Raw genomic sequence first — 21059 nt, forward strand, 5'->3', positions numbered from 1 at the left:
AGGTGCACTTCCTTTTTGATTCGTGTGTTGGAACCTTCATGCATCACACTTTACTCTCTGCAGGGTCACACACTTACTCTTACCCAAAGTTATCATACTTTCCTCTATGCATCTCCGCGGTCAAGGCATAACATTACCACTCCTACTCCAAATGATGTGACGTCTAGTTGGGACTTCATATTCGGGAGATCTGTGGATGTTGGACGGTCCAACATGGTCAACATATCCTTCTTAGCTTGCTTGAGGGACATTTTCTTGTATGGTTGTAGCCGTAAAAATACCCAGTCACCTACATCAAAACTTATTTCACTGTGATGTTGATCCGCCTATTGTTTCATTTGATTTTGTGCCAGATTGAGGTTACCTTTAAGTGACGGAGAACTTATTTTTGATGCTTGATGTGATCTTGCACTTCTTGAACCTTAGAATTTTCTCTTAAATTTTATGTGGTGGACAATGGATGATATGCATAAAGTTCCATAAATGGCATCATTTTTGTTACAGTATGGAAGGAATTTTTATACCACTATTTACCCAAAGGTAACCACTTAACCCATTGTGTTTGTTTATCATATACAAATCATCATAGATGTCCTTCCAAACATTTGTTCACTATCTCTGTTTTCCCATTAGATTGAGGACGATAAGATGAGCTATGAGATAATTGTGTACCAAGACAAGAAAATCATTCTTTCCAAAAATATCTAATGAAAATGGGATCTTTGTCACTTAAAATAATCTTTGTATTTCCATGTAGATTTTTAATTGTTTCCATAAATGTAGTAGCAAATATACTAGCTTTAAAAGGATGAGATAGTGAACAAAAGTGAGCATACTTGGTAATTCTATCAACTACCACCATGATGACACTCTTTCCTTCAGACTTGGTTAAACCTGTGATAAAATCCAGTGAGATCTCCTGCCAACGCTAACTTGGAATGGATAAAGCTTGTAAAAAACCCAAGATCTGAACTATCTCAACCTTATTTTGTTGGCAAACCAAACATTCTACAAAAAACTTTTGGCTATTAGATTTAAGGCCATCCAAAAAAAATTCCTTTTTAACCCTGTGGTAAGTCTTTAAAAATCTTGAGTGCCCTCCTAAGGGGGAGGTGTACAATTCCAAAAGAACCTTTTGTTTGAGTTGGGAATTCTTACATATATACAAGTGATCTTTGTACCATAATGAATAATTTTTCTAGATAAATGTATTTGATGTACTAGGATCTCGCTACAACTTTTGAATAAGTTTCCACATCTATTCATCATTCTTCCATTCATCCCTTTCTTCATTTATCCAATCAAGTTGGATAATAGAAATGGCACAAAGAAATGCTTCCAAATCCTCATCCTTTCTTGAGAGTGCATCTGCAACCACATTTTTCTTTCCTTTTTGGTATATGATTTCTTGGAGAAAATAGATGATTTCAATGTTTGAGCCTATATTGAGCATAATTGTGCAATTAAGTCCCTTTGTTCTTTATTCAAAAACTTTTTCATGCTATTAGAGATGATTATCTTCCTTGGTTTCATTGTGATACCCCTTAATTCAATTTCCTTTCCTTTCCAAAAAAAAATTCAGGAAAATTTCTTGAAAATTAAAAGCTATCATCCCCAAAGATTGTAATGATTGGACTCCTAATACAATACCAGCACCACCCATTGGAATGGAAAGAATTGGTTTATTCAATACATATTCTCCCATGGTTAGCTTGATATTATGTCACTTTCTAGAGAAATGTATAGGTCCTCCATTTGCAACAATCACTTGACACTCTAGTGCTAGATATAGAAAGAAATTCAATTCCTTGGTTATCTTACAATGAATAAAATATGAGTACTACCCGAATAAATCCACACTATTACATTTTTGTTCTTGATATACCCTTTTATATTAAGAGTTTGATGAGTGGTAATTCCCACCAATGCATTACAAGATACCATCGGATTTATTTCTTCTTTTTCTGGGGTTGTTTCATGGTGTATATCCTCCTCTTTTAATGCTTCTTGTTCCTTTTCTTCCTCCTCTTCACAATCTATGTAAAATAATTTCTTCTCAACACAGTTATGACCTTTAGTGTCTTTTATATCACAATTATAACAAAGCCCTTTTTCTCTTTTTTCCTCCAATTGTTTTTGGTGTCAACATTGTAGGTTGTGGAAGGCTGGTAGCAACAACACTTCCATATTTATAGTTGTGAGTGGTAGACTTCCTTGTTCCCATAACTTTGATTTCAAATTTTCTTGCCACCTTGAATGCATTCTCCATTGAATCAAGTTCCTAGAGGCGAACCTCATGTTGGATGTTATCCTTTAAATTCCCTATGAAGACATCAATACTATGCTCCTCTGGAATATCATTTACCTTGATATTAAATATTTGGAATTCCTCAAGGTGCTCTGCCATTGAACCCTTTTGTTTGAGATTTGTCAATTGGCTAAAGAAGGTGTTGCTCTTTGTATCCTAATAATGTGCTACCAATTTTTCCACAAAAATTATCCAATGACAATTTATTTACATGAACAAAGCCATCGATAGCACAAAAATTGATTGTGTTCTAAATATAAAGATGCAATACGTACCTTTTGTGTGTTTGACACATCATGTAGATCAAAGAATTGCTCCATCTGTAGTATCCATGTCACTGGATCCTTACCATCATTATTCCTCATATCGATATTTGGAATGTGGTTAGACTTCAACCCACTATGGGAGTCTCTAAAATCAAAGTTTGTAATCCTTTTATACTCATCATGATTTTTGTGGAGTACCTTGTCACCACTAGGAAGAATTTATTGTAGCGACTTTGTCAAACCTTCCAGGTCTCTTTTCATTTTTTTTTAAACCATACTTCAAACCTTCCATGTCAACATTCATAATTGCTTCCATGTTGGATTTCAAACCATCCATCTTAGCTTCCAGTTCATTTTTGGTTACTCTTTGCGAGAGTGAAATGTGTTGCATGTGGTCTCGTGATTTTGATATATCATGTTGCATTTATTCCTCTTCTTCATGCGTCGTAGAAGATATTTTTGGTTAATTACAAGGTGTGTCCATTTTTTTTTCTAGGAATTTTGGAATAAAACAATGATATCTATGCTTCACTATGGCCTTTGAATCACTTCAAACTGATTTTTCAAACAAAAGTTACGCAAAATTTTAAAAAAATACACACCTTTTTCTTGCTTTTTAGAAGCTTGATATTGAAACTATTTTATCTATTTAATTTCAAATCTCCAAGATCTGAAATTTCGTTCTGTGGTATCCCTCTTCGTCTTATTTACAAGCCCACAAGTCATACCAATATTGGATTCTTCAAGAAAGAGTTGCGCCTAATATCCCACGATGACTTGATTATGGACTTGTTCAATAGAGAAAACTTGTATGGAGTGCCACATGTCATTGTTTCAATCTTGGCCCTGAAAATGATACACAAAAAACTGAAGTCCATACAATTTCACTCAAGAAATGTATGGTGATTTTTCCTAGGTCACCTATTTGAGATGGAATTCTAGAGCCTACAAAAACCCTAACTTCCTCGAATCATATCTCTCAAAATATAGGGAACCAATATATGAAGTCTGTACACAAAGTTCATCTATAGTTTGGCTCCATGTGGATGCAATTTCAACTTCTGAAGCCTCTTAGAAAAAAATTGTAGAAAAAAATCCAAGATGGCATGTTTGAAGTAATGAAACCCTAGAATCCAAATATCTAATACCAAATGCTACACAACCATCTCAAAAAATAGAAGAAAATATAGATCAATGACTTAAAAATTATCCTCTTCGAGGGATAAACCTCCTTTACATTACATAAATGAAAAATTATTGGATGATATAAATGAAAAGACCTCCTTGGTATATATAGGAGTCTAAGGGGTCACAATATAATTAGAGCCTACACAACAATGAGAATGTAAGGGCATAACAATAACAATAGTGTGCTTCTATGAGGCACAAAAATAACAATATGGGGACTACTTGGGCACAAAAATAATAACAGGCGGCTACACTAACAATAACAATAAGGGAGCTACACTAGTATTATAGGGACCTAACAATTGGTGGTTAAAATTCTTGCTTTCTTCCCAAACTATTGTCTTGAATTTCCTTGCCCAATTCCAAAATGACACTCTTCCTTGAAAAGGACCTTAAGATTTTGCCTATGCCTAAATTTTTGTAGCAATGCTTTAACTTTTTTACCATGTCCTCCAAGGTTCGTGGCTCATCAAATTTGATCTTGTCCTTGAAGGACTGTGGCATCCCATAGATAAATATTTGGAATTTTTCTTTTCCTCCTTGAGGTAGGGCACATATCGAGTAGCTCCGGGAATTTAGTAACATACTCTTCAACAACCATTTCCCCATTTTGAACTCATAGAACTCCTTTTCCTTGCTGTCAAAATATCTTTCGAATAGGCATTCTTCCCTGAAGTGTTCCTAATGACAACTCCTCTTCTCTTATGCCTTGTACATTCTTTAGATCCTCCCACCATATGTCAACCTTTCCTTTCAAGCTAAAGGTATCCATCCTTGATTTCATATTCTCAAAGTAGTTATGAAGTCTAAAGAACTTTTTCATCCCCAAAAACCATGCTTCAACATCTTTTTCTTCCTTTATTTCACCATCAAATGTAGGAGGCTTATCTTTATTAAATTCCTCTGGTACATATTATTTTCCCCTCATTTTGCCATGATGATGATGATGATGATGATGATAATGCATTATGTGAGTGATGAGTCTCAGTATTGCAACAAGAATGCTACAACTCCCAAGGCTACCCACTTTAATTATCAAACCCGAGTGCGTACAAACTTAAGAGGTATTGGCACTATATGTGTAGCATACAATGTGTCCTTCCTTTGTTGTCATGAGAGAAAATAAATGCTACCTATTTGCAGGAATGAAAGACTAAATTTAAAAATGCTTGTAAAGTAACATGAAATCCTCTATCTACTTATTGACACACTTTGCTTGTAAAAGAACCCTATTTTAACCCTATTTGTTGCATGTGATGTTTTAACTAATCTAAGCATGAAATCTGATCTAGAATAAATAACTTCTATGTGCATGTGTAAATATAAAAGAACTCATTTTTTTAATCCTTTTTCTTTATAAATGCAAATGCTAATCTTTCCTTGATCTTTGGCAGGGGAGACATGTGTGGAGGAAGAGGGGTACAATGATTTGGATGGCTTGGAGGTCAAGTAGGGGCCTAATCCTAGCTTCAATGATGTTTTTTCTCAATTCGGCTCAAAACAAGCCGCTATAGGATTTCCTACAGGATATACTAGTTCTCCTACAAGATCTCCTAGTTCTCCTACAGGATCCCCTATTTTACTACAGGATGTTACAAATTTACTATACGAAATCATAATTCATCGAATTACCAAGAAAATCAAATCAAAATTGGATGGGAAATTTTTATTTATTGAATAGGATGTCTTAGGTCCCCATTCCAAGTGGAATCACTCAAAAGTACCTCTGTTAACCAATGCTAAAAAATAGCAGAAAATTACTAGTCGAAAATCTAGAAATTCGAGAACTGGTGAGCTAGTAAATATATAAAATGCCTAACCTAATCAAGTGAAAATGAAATGGAGTGATTTTTATTATGAACTAGAATTTTTTTTCATCTAATGCAAGTGGAATCAACTCGATTGAAGATCGTTAGGATTCTCTAAAAAATAGAAGAAATTTATTGTTCTTTGCCACAAAAGAGTTCCAGAAATCTAGATTTGGGAATAAGAAAGCCAATCCAAGTAGCTAAATGATCACTATGACCTTCAAAATCTTTTCCAAGGATGAAATGATTCTTTCAATCCTGCTAGATAACTTACATCATCCATTTAACCCAATATTACAACAAGAAATCATTTATGCTAAATGCATAAATAGAAAGAAATAAAGCAAGAGATGCATGTGAATAAGAAGTGAAAAGAAGGAAAGAAAATGATAGAAAAGGGCTTTGAGGCTCCTAGGATGGCCAAGACCAAGGAAACGTAGAGACCTATGGAGGAGAACAATATTTAGAAGCTAAATATGACACCAATCTTCATTATTTTCATCAATACAATTACATCCCTGCAAGAAAATACAATGGAGTTGTAGAAATACGAGTTCTCTCCACAAGAACACTAATGAAAATTTATCCCTAGAAGAAAATTCGACTTGGTACTTATACAAAATTATTAGGAATCATTCCCCATAAATGGAGGAAGTTTTCCCCACAAAAATCCCTTGATTAGTGGATCTGGTTCCCAATACTAGGAATCTGCATTAAATGGTAGGGAACACATTCCTAGATTTTCTCAATCATTGGATTTCCACAATCTGTGCCATAATTCTATAATATAGTATTGATTTATTATTTAATAGTGATCCTACTATAATATGGAGCAAGTCCCTAAATTATCTTCTCCAAAACTTCATAATCTACCCAATATTCTCATAATATTCCACAAAAATAAATAATATTAGGCACAAATATGTAATTATTCATAAACCTTCATAATGAATATATTAAAGTTAAAAATACATTATCTAATGCAAAAAGAGAGGTTTAATGTGTTGAAGGATGGTCATAGGCCTTAATTTATGTTTAATGTAGAGGCATGGGCCTTAATTTATGCCCATTAGTGAGTGTCTTTAAAATATTTCTCATGGGTGCTAGTCCTTTTCTCTAGAGTGTCTAGTAGAGTACCTCCTTTTACTGCATCTTCAATTGGCATTCTGTCTTTTTCTAGATATACTCCCATATGCTCCATTTTTTCTTTCTTCTTGTTCTAAGGGACTTTTCCTATCCATACAACTAGTTCCCAACTCATGTTTACTTTGATTTTTCAAGTCTAAAAGGCTATGCAATGTGACTGCATTTGCTTATGCTTGCCTCTCCTGTGGTCTGACAATATTTTCATTTTCCCTGACAAGCCTCTCATTGTAAACCTTGCAACTCTTTATTTCATCCCTTAGACTCCTCAATGTGTCCATTAAGTCAAGAGGACCTACCTCTCTTTTATGATCAATTGATCTTTCCTCTTCTGATATCCATGTTATGACCGATCAATGCTATATTGCACCATACTTGGCCTCATTTCCTTTTTTTTCTTTAGTGTCTTCTTATGTGTTATCACACACACATATAACTATAATATTAAACATACATAAGTGAAAAATATAAATCATCACCTTGGCTTGTTATTGAGAGTTTGTTGTCTTAAGGCTAGTTGGAGAATCACATCTAAGTTCAGAACCTCCATAACAATAAAAATCATGTCCAAGCATTAATGCCATGCTATATGCACATAACAAAGTCAAGTTCATCAACAACATACATATCAATCTACTTAATGACCAGATTATAGCATTTGTTACAATGATTTAAAGTCTCATCTATTCTCCAAAGGTCTATTGTTGAACCTTTGCTATGATACCACTCTGTAACACACCCCCTTACCACCCATAGGCCATACTAAAAGGTAGAAGGAGGAAGTTATTATGATGAACCAATATCCAAAATTCAGTTATGGAAATGGGGGCATAATTTTTTTTATCATTTTCAAGTTTCTTAAAACCCAGAATAAAGAATGTCATTATGTTTGTCTTGTCAATACCTTTTCGACGTTATAATATTTACCTTAATCTAGTATACAAATAAAAAAATATGATCATTTAAATTTTTTGGCAAAAAATATCTACCACATCATTAACATCTCCATGTGGCATCCACATGTCACACAACATGATTCCTACATCGTTGCCCTTCCATGGAGGTCGAGTCCACATGGAAGGCACACTCTGATACAATCACAAAAATAGGAAGTTGGGTAGTCATCCCACTCAATAAAATGTGAAAAGAAAAACTTACGATAGGGCCCGACACTAACCAGGCTGACTTTACCGTGGTCAATTTGGCCTAACCACCTAGTGGTACCAACCAATGACCTACCCAACTCCTTTATTAGCTCATGACTGACTATATGTCGAGTCTCGAACTTCCAACCTCCCAACTAGGGGAGTGACTTCATGTTGTCGTCACACAATCCATGTGGCCACCTTCGAGCATGTCACTTGTCACTTATTTTTGGACCATCAGGTCCCTCCAAAGGACCAAAATTGGCTACCACATGGCTTGCCACCATGGTGCCACATAATTTTTCACACGTCAGATTCCATCATGGCATGGGTCCCACCAAAGGCTCACAACCCCTTGCGAATCGTGTTTTCCATGTTACCATATGTTAAATATTTATTTAATTCCATATATATATATATATATATATATATATATATATATATATATATATATATATATATATATATATACATATATATACATATATATATATATACACCCTTCCCTCAACATGCACACATTATACATATAAATATGAATGGTCCCAGTGTGCAAGCTCACACAAATGTGTTCAAATTTCAACATATAAGGTTGTGGACACTCCTTCCACTATATAGGATTAATAATATAGTATTGTGATGGTGTGCATATCCCATACCTGTGTTCTCATACTGTGAATAACCAAAATCAATAACAATATGTTCATATGAATTAATAAAGTATGCTTTCTCCAGGCATAACATTACCTCATAAATTGCAGATATGGTATCTGTTGTAACTCTCGAAGATAGTTCTTGGTTGTGGGGGAACTAGTGCCTGAGACATCTTTAGATTGATAAAAAGTTTTTAAAATTAGTGGCTAGAGGAATTTTCCATGATAGAAGCAACAAATCTTCTAATTCAAAAACCTAGCCTTCCGTTGAAGCCTCGAAAATCGTTGCATCAACATGGAGGAAAACCACCAGGTCGGGGACTTGAATATTGTCCCTTTTCCGTTTGGATTAGTGGCTCTAACTAGATATAATGGGACCCGTTTCCCAATCAAAATGTGATAGGATGGATGGGGGGTTTGATTGATAAAGCTAAGAGATAGATGGGGTGGTTTTCAATTAAAACACACACACACAGACACAGACACACACATATATATAACCTATCTATATTTATTACCCGGGAATTTTACTTATATTTGTGCGATCTAAAATGATGATCCTTAGTACTTGATAATGAAGATTAACCAGATACTAATAGAAATGAAAAACCTTTGAAATAATTATTTTGATTAAATAGTTAATCAAAATAATTTATAAAACATATATTGCATCAAATATCGTTTGACCAATTTCTCATCAATGTATTAAAAAATAATAGTCCTAGTATGTTCAAAAGTGAATGGATACAACACTGTATGTAAAAAAGATACATGTGATAAACTGTATAATAAAAATGGTTGTTAATTCATGAACAAATAAATACACAAAGATAAAAGTACCCAATGCATATCAGTCTGTTCATAAAATAAGTAGCTCCAGTCTAGTCTGTCTTATTAAGATGGTTTGCAAAAGTACAAAAGTGCAAGCTTCTGTAAGACTTCTCCAACAAAAGTTTAGGACTCCGATCCAAGGATTCTAACAAGAGAAACTTTAAAGTAAAAAAGTGAAAGAAAATAAAGAGTTTCTTTATAAAATTCCAGACCCTTTCTTAAAAGACATGAAAGGGTTTAAATAATAAAATATAAGTACAAAAATAGGCAATGCATGAAGTTCTGAGGATTTTTAAACAACCCTCCTTGAAATAAGTGATAGAATTACATAAAAGATAGATTACGGAAATGACTAGTTCTAGCATGCAACAGTATCTACTCCTTCATTTGTTGCATGAGATGACATCTATCCAACGTTGACTTGAGTTTAGGAGGTTGTTTCATCCTTGTGTGCATCTGGCTAGTGTACACTGCATATGAAAGGGAAGGTAGCATGTGCATGGCTGAGTCAACAAGACAATGTAGTACTAGCCACTGACTGTGTGGCTTTACTAGATACCTACAATGTATTGGGAAGACTCGCAGGTGGAAATTCTTGAATCAATTTGGAATTATGTAAATTGTCATTGATGGTATCAATGGTCTTGCTTGCAGCATCAGTTTCTCTTGCGACTGCCCTCTCTGCCTGTTTTAGCTGAATAACCCAATCATTGAAGAGGATATCTTTGTGAGTCTCTTCTTTCCTGGGGAGATTTGATATGCTTTCTTCTGGGGTATCATACCATGAAATGTATCCTGAAATTTTCTCATCAATCTCGTTGAATGTGATCCTCATATTGGATACTCGATTCATCAGTGAATTTCTTTCCTTGCACATCAAATTGATCACTGACAACCTTTGACAAAATATTTCATGTTTCATGGATAAGAAAGAATTGAGATCAAGTGCTTCTTTTACAAACTCCTCAAATTTAGGATTGTTTTTTAGTTGTTCCATAAAAAATCACAACTGTTGTATTTGAGCATCTTCGGCACTTATCTCTGCTTGAAACTGGAGCTTTAACTGCTCAAAGATCCGTCATAGTTGTGTCATTTGTGTCTTCATCTGATGGTTTACATTCTTCTTTTCTTCGGCCAACTGTTGTTCTAATTGTTGTATCCTCTCATCTTTTTCCCTTATTAGTTGTTTGACCTCCACTGCTTTATCAATAGTGGAAGATGCATAAGCACCTGAAAATTGTGACAGTTTGGTCAATTTATTTGAAGGATCCATAGGAGTATCCTTCCAAACAACATCCATTGGCTCATTGCTAGGACTTAGCACTGAGGACTGTTCTATTTTCCATTTCTTCCTCTATTGTTTTATGACAACCTATGTTTTGGATTGTAAAAGAGATCAAGAGGAGGAATTTCCTCTACTCTTAGAACAATTTCTATTGAGGGGAAGGTTGGGATGATTTCAATATCTTCAGTGGCAACAAATTTGTCAGTAGATCTATCAGTAAGCGAGCGTTGTTCAGTATTATGGTGTATGTTGAGTATTTCCTTTGTTTCAATATTTTCCTCCCCTTGTTTTCCTCTAAGTTGTCGATTAGACTGTTTCCATGCCTCAACCAGTTGGTTTTTCAAGGGGGTGTCCTCCGTGTGTACTTAAGTGGAAACATATTCCACTCCTTTCTCTGTTGAGGGATTTTCGAATTCCTTCTCAATGTCCTTTTCATGACTCTTTTCTGGGCTTTTCTATGAAATTTTCTCTAAGTCATGCTCTAAATCATGTTCTGAGTCATGCTCAGAGGCTTGTTCTAAACTTTGGGCCGATCTCTACTCTGAAGTTTGTTCAGAACCCTGTTTTAATTTCTCTTCTGAATTGTGCTCAGAATCATGTTTTGAGACCTTCTCTGAATCATGCTTAGAATCATGTTCTGAGCCTTTTTCCAAGCTATGGCTTGGTGTTTGTTCCTTTTGAGTACCTGGCTTAGGTATTTCTAATAGGTCCAAAGGGACCTTTAGTAACATTTTCCTCCTGTACTGGTGGAAACGGGCCAAATCTGGTGGATTGAGTCTTAGAGTAGCCAGATGTTGGACTTGTGAAAATAGCTCGGCTGACTCAAATAGATCATCAAAATCATCCTCCTCATGGCTGAATTTCCTTATTTTAACTGAAGCAGTGAAGTCATGTGTAACCTTATTGGGGTCATACTACCTTCCAGGAATGGTAGTGAGCTTCAAACATAAAATGTATTTGATTTCAAGTGCAACATGTCTAAAATCATGTAATGCATAGACACCACATTGAAGGGGATTTTTTGGATTCTTTCAAGGTTTTGCTTATCCTATCCCCAACAGTCTAGTAAGCAATTTCCCTGCCAAGAAGCTTATCCGGTACATACCAAGGAAGGAAATGAGGGGGTTCTATGCTTCGAAAATCCCTAATATAGGTAAAAAAACTCTTTCCCAAAACACTGGAAAAATATCAATCTTGGCCTCATCGAAGAACCTTGGGGCCTTCTTATCAAAAACTACTTGGTGGATGGGTAACATAACTCCCTGGCAGATTTTGTAGAAACGGGCTTGGTAATTTCACTCCCACAAAATCTTATGATATATACGAATGAGGGTAGGGTCTTGAATATTTCATTTCCACACCATAGTTGAAAAAATGGTGGTGAAATAGACTGCATCCATAATATAAGCACTCATAAAAAATGGAGGGAAAGTTAGAGTAGAGACAAATCACTTTTGCCTATATTCCTGAATTTTCATAGCCAGGTTATTAGAAAAAATGGTACCCCAATCCATTACAAAAGAGTTCACTGTTGCATATATTAGGGGAACCCACTCAGCGGAACATTTGGCCGTATCGACATGGCCAAATAATCTACACATCATAGCTATGACACAAGAGTAGGGAGCAACAAGAGATGTTATAGGATACATACCCAATTTCTCTTGTTTGAATTTTCTTGAACTAGACTTCCATTTCCAAATTGGGTCTAATGGTTCCTCATTATCCTTCATGAAATGCTCAAGGAAGGCTTTATCATATACCTTATGTGAGTCTAGTATATGATACATTCTCTTCCGGTCTTCTACTGTGAAGGAACCAATAACATCTTGTCTTGAAATCCGGAATGCACAATCCGAAATGTTGATGTTTTCTATTAGTGCCTGTTATTCATGTCAGTCACCAATGATCAAATATGCTCTTACAAGGTTTGTTAGGGTCTCAAGGTAAAATTTTATTATTTCATTAGGTTTCAAAATAAAACTTGGTCACTAGTTATTATGTCTAGGTCACTGCTACTCCCTTCACTTACTCATGGTCTTCATCACTCAGCATGGTCATTTCTTCTTCGAGGTATCATATCTTCATTTAAGTGTCTTGGGTCATGAAATGGTTAAAATCCTCATCTTAGGTCATGGTCTAGGGTTTCACTCCATGTGTCATCATGATACCATAGGTAAAAAAAAAAACATGTTCGTCATGTGAGTCAATGGATAAAGGGACTTATCAGCTTAGGGAAATAAAAATAAAGGTAAAGGTAATGTTTTATTTCAAATAAGACAATGTTTTAGTACACTACCTCATCTCATCATTTCTCAAAGGGACATATGATGTCATGCCACTACCAAAGAAAAAACCAACTTTCAAGCTACAAAGGACCATTCAAAGCATCGAAAGGGTTTCATTAAAGAATTCACAAGTTGAGGAATCTCCTTGGAAATTAATTAAACATCTGGCACCTCTTATGCATCCTTCATTTTGAAGAAATCAGTGAAAATCCCTCTCCTAGGGTTCTGATGTGATTTTGGTCTCCAAATTATTTTGCTTCATTGCAGTGAGAAAAATCCTAGTTTTTATATTCCATAACCCCCAAAAATACCTTATATACCCCTCCCAAAAATTTCCCATACCCATTCCCTTCATTTCCCCCCATTTTCCCTAAACCCTAGCTCAATGCTGCATTTTTGGAAATTTCTAGGCTAGGAATGTGTTTTACACTTTCCTACCCCTTCCACTCACTCATTCCTATGAATTAAACCTCCCTACACTCCCTAAAATCTATCCCTACCACCCAAAATTTCCCCAAGAATTTAGACATCCCTTAACCCCTTCATTCCCCTCCATCTACAAGACTATCCCAAATCCCCTGTTATTAGTATATATAAGCCAAACTCAATACAATAGATAATGTCTTCACCATTTCTCAGGAAATTATTCCAAGGGACAAATCATCTACTGCACATAGGGACAAATTTTCTTCAAACTATGCTTCTGACCAAATGGAGATGAATTGTACAAAAGTGAAATATGTTTTTTTTCAATAATAGACCAAGGAACCAAAAACTAATTCAGGTTATACATACGTGTTATGATTTGGGATAAGTTCCCAAAATATAATTGCTACAAGAGAGTTTCTCCACTTCTGGCAGTAGTCTTGGGAAAATGCATTTTTCTCTGTCATGGAATGTCAAAATGACTTGCGTGATGAGTCAAATGATAACTAGACATACACATATTTCCAATGAGATATCAAGAGCTGAATTTGGAGCATGGAATGGCCCTCAAACGTCCTCTCAAAGCTAGGCATTGTGCATATCGTTGATGGCACTACGCTTTTCCAATTTTAAGTGACCAAATTCAAACTTCGATTTTGAACAAATGGGGAACTATTTTGGAAACATGGAGGAGGTTATTCTTCCTAAAATAACAAATAAAAGCAACCTCTCTCAATTTTCCAAAAATCCTTATGGTTATTTATATATCGCTTCATCTTTGAGCCCTTATTTTGCAGAAAACTCAGAATGTTTGGTGACTTTTAGCTTGTTTTGAAACTCAAAAACAACTATAAGCACAATGCCTAGGTGCTGTGTTTTTTCCTCAGAGATCCTTTTGAAAAAAACTCACCAAAATTGGATATATATTGGCCTAATAAAGCTTGTCAGTAAACAAATTGAGGGAAAATGTCAAAAACGGGGTCAAAAAGTCACTTTCTACCACTATTTTGGAGGCACTGCGCATATCGGATTAGTCCTGGAAAAATAAAATTTTCTCCCTACTGGAGTGTCCAAATCAGTTTTTTGAAGATTCCAATGAAAACTAGATATCCATAGTTTTTGAATGAGCTATCAAGCTCTGAATTTGGATCATGGGAAGGCCTCCAAAGTCCTCCTGCAAGTTGGCACTACTCATATCCCTGATGGCACTGCGCATATCCCTGTGACAATTTTTCTTCAGCATTTCTTCAACATATTTTGACTTGATGATGTAGTTTAACTATTTTGATGTCTTGATTATTTAATCATGGATTAATTAGCATAATAGGTTGGTTTTTAATGTCAAATTAGGCCTCATTAATGAAGAAAAACTCAAATCAAAGCCTAAAAGAAGACTTTGTTTTTGACCTTCTCACTCTCACTTGTTGGTTGAGATATTTTGGGAAACTATTTCACTACTCATGGATTCGACCCATGAAGGTGGGGAAACTATTTATCTTAGTCTATATGTATCATTTCTTAGTCAAAGATAGGGGTTAGACATTTGAGGAGAGAACTCTTGTAACTTGTGCTTTAGCATTTTCAAGAAATCAAAAGAATAGTTGCAACTATTATCTAGGAATTGATGTGCAGTGAGTTTGTGATCTTGTTTCTTCTTTGTTATAGTTTCATATGAAAGATATTCATCTTCTCTTTCCATTAATCAATTTCTGAGGTGGTTTTTCCTATGTTTATAAGCATAATTCTTTTCATAAAGCTCTATTTTGATGGGATTATCATTATATGTTATTTTCTTTCTTTCTTAATGAATTCATGATATATATGCTCATAAGACCTCTTATTTCTTCTGAACACTACTCTACACTGACAAACTCTAAGCCATCAAAAAACTACTGCTACCATGCTCCTTTATATTTTTGTTGTTGTTACCCTTTGATCCTTTGACCTAGTTACCTGGTTTTCAACCCTTGTTCAACATAAAAACCCTAAATTTTCCAAAAATTTCCAAACCTATCTGAGCCTACCATATCTAGCCTAAAATCCTCTTACATTCTAGTCAATTCTTTGGCTGTGATCTCATAGAGAGAGCCCTCTCTGGTTTGGTAGGGCTAGCTACCAAACTGAAATCTTGGTCTATGGTTAAAGCTTGGTTTTTGGTTACCACCATCGATTCCTCTCAGCTTGGGACATTGTGGGGGATAACATTTTGGCTCTGTTGCCGGGGAACGAAATATCATATCTTTCCTAGGAAAGAACGACAAGGATCATATATGATTGTTGATGGTGAACAGTGATCAGACATAGGAAAGGTTGTGCATCTTTCACCTGGTGACTCCAGTGTTGAAGAATCCAAAGGTTTAGAATTTTCAAGGCGACTCCATTGTTCAAAAACCAGTAGTTTGAAGAAATTATTGGTGACTTAATTGTTTTCAAGATGGATTCAGCTGCTCGAAGGTATGCTCCTATGAGTCGAGCTCATATTCCTAGTTTTCTGAATCAAATTCCTTGCATAGATTGGCAAACTAATTTTCCCAAATTCATAGATGAAAACGAGGATGAGGTTATTCTGCATCTAATCAAATTTCATTGGAATATACATAAGCTTGGGATTAGGTTTCATGAGGATTGTTTGATGAAAATGTTTATGGCTACCCTGGAATGAAAAGAAAGATCATGGTATGAAGGATTGAAGCCAGGTAGCTTATTCTCTCTTAAATAATTCCACACAACATTCTTTGAGTTTTATGGAAAATATCATCATTCATTCTTGTTGTTTGAAGATTGTTGTGAATCCTATGAAAATTTCATTCAATACCTTGGAGAGACTTTTGGTGATGAACAATGTCTAGATTATGAGATCATAGAAGCCCTTTATGAACATTCTTCCAACAAAAAATAACAAATATTAGTTTCTTTGATACAAAGGATTGTTCACAACACACATCAACTCCTTCTTTGATTGAAGATGAAACCGATATGCATTCTAACAATCAAGAAGAAATTGGTCCAAGTTAGAATTCTAAAATTGCATGTACAGAAAACTTAAGCAGTGAACCATCTTATGACAATGATCATCTACTTTTGCAAAGAAATAATGAACAAGAAGTTGTTTTCCTTGATTCTTGTGATAGTCAAATTAATATTCTTCCCATTGAATCACATGAGGAATAAAATATACTTGAAGTGGTTGCTGCATTTAAAGTTTTCCATGAGCATCCAAAACCCTGTCTTTCATATGAGAAGTATGAAGATAGTCATTCACTTGTTTTTTCAGATTGTTCTTTCTCTGAGTTTTTATTTCAAGATCAGGTTTGTGAAGACCAAGATGAGGTTTCTGATGAAATTTATGAATAAGGATCTCTAGACATTCACCACTCATATGTGTCTCTAGCTCATCCATTTTCTGAATCACTATTTCAAGGGCAGATTCGTGCAAATCATAATTTTGAATTGGCATGTGTGATCAGACAATGTAATTATGGCAGAGAATAATCTTCAAACATTGCAATAATATTATGAAGAGGAGAGAAACAATAAAGAAGAGGTTGTTTCAAAGCCTCTTGCACATGATGAACTTCCTCCATATTCAACAAATGAAGAGTGTGCTTGTATTTCTTTTTATTTTCAAGATATGGTAATGTTCCAGATTATTATAGACCCTATTGCCAATTTGTTGCAGCCATCTAGGAAGATGAATTTTCTTGTATTTATGGATCACGAGCATATGTTCAGTGGACACTTGGAGTGGCCAATCTTTTGTTTTTTCTTCCTGCTCAAGGAAAGTACGAGCATGATTCAAATAAGTAGCCATTTGCTGGAATGGTTACACTGGAGGGATCATTTCACATGATTGTATATATATCTTCAGAAAGTGGGCAATTATCATCACGATTTGAATCCATCAAATCTCGATGGTTTTCTACCATAAGTAATTTCAGTCAGTATGTTTTTAATAGTCAAGTTAGTTTAGTTAGTCAGTCAGTTTTCAGTTTTGAGTTTGGTCTTTGCATTTTGACTCCATGCCCAATGAATAAGGCTACCTAGTCTATGGTGTTCTTGACACCTCCAAGGAGCTTCCATCCCTAGCTGGAGCCAATGTTAGTGCCTGTCAGTCATGTCAGTCACCAATGATCAAATATGCTCTTACAAGGTTTATTAGGGTCTCAAGGTCAAATTTTATCATTTCATTAGGTTTCAAAATAAAATTTGGTCATTGGTTGTTGTGTCTAGGTCATTGTTGCTCCCTTCACTTACTCATGGTCTTCATCACTCATCATGGTCATTGTCTTCTTCGAGGTATCATATCTTCATTTAAGTGTCTTGGGTCATGAAATGGTTAAAATCCTCATTTTAGGTCATGGTCTAGGGTTTCACTCCATGTGTCATCATGATACCATATGTCAAAAAAAAACATGTCCATCATGTGAGTCAATGGATAAAGAGAGTTAGTGGCTTAGGGAAATAAAAATAAAGGTAAATGTAATGTTTTATTTCAAATAATACAATGTTGTATTACACTACCTCGTCTCATCATTTCTCAAAGGGACATATGATGTCATGCCACTACCAAAGAAAAAATCAACTTTAAAGCTACAAAGGATGATCCAAAGCATAAAAAGGGTTTCATTTTAGCATCATAGGTTTAAGCATATCCTTGGCAAGTAATTAAACATCTCGCACCTCTTATGCATCCTTCATTTTGAAGAACTCAGTGAAAATCCCTCTCATAGGGTTTCGCTATGCTTTTAGTATCCAACTATTTTTTCTTCATTACAGTGATAAAAATCCTAGTTTTTATGTTCCATAACCCTCACACATATCTTATATACCCCTCCCAACCATTTCCCATACCCATCCCCTTAATTTCCCCTCATTTTCCCTAAACCCTAGCTCAATGCTGCATTTTTGCAAATTTCTAGGCTAACACTGTGTTTTTCACTTTCCTACCCCTTCCACTCACTCATTCATAGAAATTACACCTCCCTACATTCCTTAACATCTATCCCCACAACCAAAAATTTCCCCAAGAATTTAGACAGACCTTAATCCCTTCATTCCCCTCCATCTACAAGACTGTCCCAAATCCCCTACTTTTCCCTACAACTAAAATCCTAATTTCTCTCCCATAGAGCTAGGTTTTGACATGGAGTCTGAATAATATGAAAAAAAGAGGCACAAAGGAGTTCAGATCAATAGATATGAGCCAAATTCAACACGAGATAATTTCTTCACTGTTTCTCAAGAAATCATTCCAAGAGACAAATCATTCGTTGCACATAGGGACAATTGTTCTTCAAAGTATGTTTTTGACCAAATGGAGATGAATTTTACAAAAGTAAAATAGGTTTTTGTCAATAATATAACAAGTAATAAAAAAATCCTTCAGTTCATACAAAGGTGTTATGATCTGGGAGAAATTCCCAAAATATAATTGCTATAGGAGAGTTGCTCCACTTTTGGGAGTAGTCTTGGGAAAATGCATTTTTCTCTATCATGGAATGTCCAAATTACTTTCTTCATGAGTCAAATTATAACTAGACATCCACAGATTTTCAATTATCTATCAAGAGAAAAATTTGGAGTAGGGGGATGCCCTCAAAATTCCTCTCGAATCTAGGTGCTGCGCAAATCCCTCATGGCGCTGTGCTTTTCCAATTTTGAGTGGCCCACTTAAAACTTCGATTCTGAACAAATGGGGAACTATTTCTAAAAACTAGAGGATGTTGTTCTTCCCAGGATACCACAGAACACAAATCTCTCTCATTTTTCCAACAAACATTATGGTTAGAGATATATCTCTTCATCTTTGAGCCCTTATGTTGCAGAAAACTAGGAATTTTTCATGACTTTTAGCTTGTTTTGAAACTCAGAAACAACTATAAGTGCAGTGCCTAGGTGCTACGATTTTTCCTTAGAGCTCATTTTGAAAAAAAATAAACATAATTTGATATATAATGGCCTAATCATCTCATCTATCCACTTTTTCAAACTTGTCAGTAGACAGATTGAGAGGAAATGTCAAAAAAGGGTTCAAAAAGTCACTTTCTACCACTGTTTTGAAGCACGCGTTGCGCATATCAGAGTAGTCTTGGGAAAATAATTTTTTCTCCCTATTGGAATGTCCAAATCACTTTGTTGACGAGTTAAACGAAAACTAGAGATCCATATCTTTCCAATGAGATATCAAGATCTGAATTTCGATCATGGGAAGGCCTTCAAAATCCTCCTGCAAGTTGGCACTACTCATATCCCTGATGGCGCTGCGCATATCCCTGTGACAATTTTTCTTCAGCATTTCTTCAACATATTTTGACTTGATGATGTAATTTAAATATTTGGATGTCTTGATCATGTCATCATGGATTAATTAGCATAATAGGTTGTTTTTTTATGTTAAATTAGGCCTCATTAATAAAAAACTCAAATCAAAGTCTAAAAGAAGAGTTTTCTTTTGACCTTCTCACTCTCACTTGTTGGTTGAGATATTCGTGGAAACTATTCCACAACTCATGGATTCGAACCCTAAGGTGGGGAAAATTTTTATCTTAGTCCATATGTATCATTTCTCAGTTAGAGAGAGGGGTTGGACATTTGAGGAGAGAACTCTTGTAACTTGTGCTTCAACATTTTCAGGAAATCAAAAGAATAATTGCAGCCATTATCTAGGAATTCATGTGCATTGAGTTTGTGATCTTTTTTGTTCTCTATTATAGTTTCATATGAAATATATTCATCTTCTCTTTCCATTCATCAGTTTCTTCAGTGGATTTTCCTAAGTTTATAAGCATAATTCTTTTCATAAATCTTTGTTTTGATGGGATTATCATTATATGCTATTTTCTTTCTTGCTTAATGAATTCATGATATATATGCTGATTAAGACCTCTTATTTATTCTGAACACTACACTACACTGACAAACCCTAAGCCATCACAAAACTACTGCTACCTTGCTCCTTTATATTTTTGTTGTTTTTACCCTTTGATCCTTTGACCTAGTTACCTGATTTTCATCCCTTGTTCAACATCAAAACCCTAAATTTTTAAACCTATATGAACCTAGCATATCTAACCTAAAATCCTTTTACATTTCAGTCAATTCTTTGGCTGTGATCTCATAGAGAGAGCCCTCTTTGGTTTGGTAGGGCTAGCTACCAAACTGAAAGATTGGTTTGTGGTTGCCTCTGTCAATTCCTCTCAGCTTAGGACATTGTGGGAGATAACATTGTCTATAGTCCATTTTACCATATAAGTGTATGGTAAAATCTTCGACTTGGCAGCAATTTTGTGTAGGAAAGAACTTGCAGCTTCAAAATAAGAAGCTTCAGAAGAAGTGGTAGCATCTGTTGTTGCTTTGGTTTCAATTATTCTTGGACCCTTGTTTTCCAGTAAATTGTACATAGCTTCCCAAGAGGAAGTCCCGCTATCCTTAGTGCATGTTGTGTCTGAAAATAATGGAGGCATTTCAGTTACATTGGACGTAGAGGATTGAGTGGCTTCACCAGACTTCTTTCCCTTCTTAGACTTAGTCATTTTGCTGCACAATTCTCTTTCAGGAGAAATCCTGCAATACAGAGAATACAGAGAAAATGAAGAGAAAATAGGAGTTAAATGTAAAAGCATGCGAACACATAAATATTTTGAAATGATGGAAAGGGAGGTTTTAATGCAAATCAATCTAAACGGGTCACCAAATCTCCTTGGGCCCTGAAACCATTA

Source organism: Pinus tabuliformis, chromosome 4_2, assembly GCF_031772625.1.
Source record: "Pinus tabuliformis cultivar Carrire ecotype Pingquan chromosome 4_2, CPIR1, whole genome shotgun sequence".
Lineage (NCBI taxonomy): Eukaryota > Viridiplantae > Streptophyta > Pinopsida > Pinales > Pinaceae > Pinus > Pinus tabuliformis.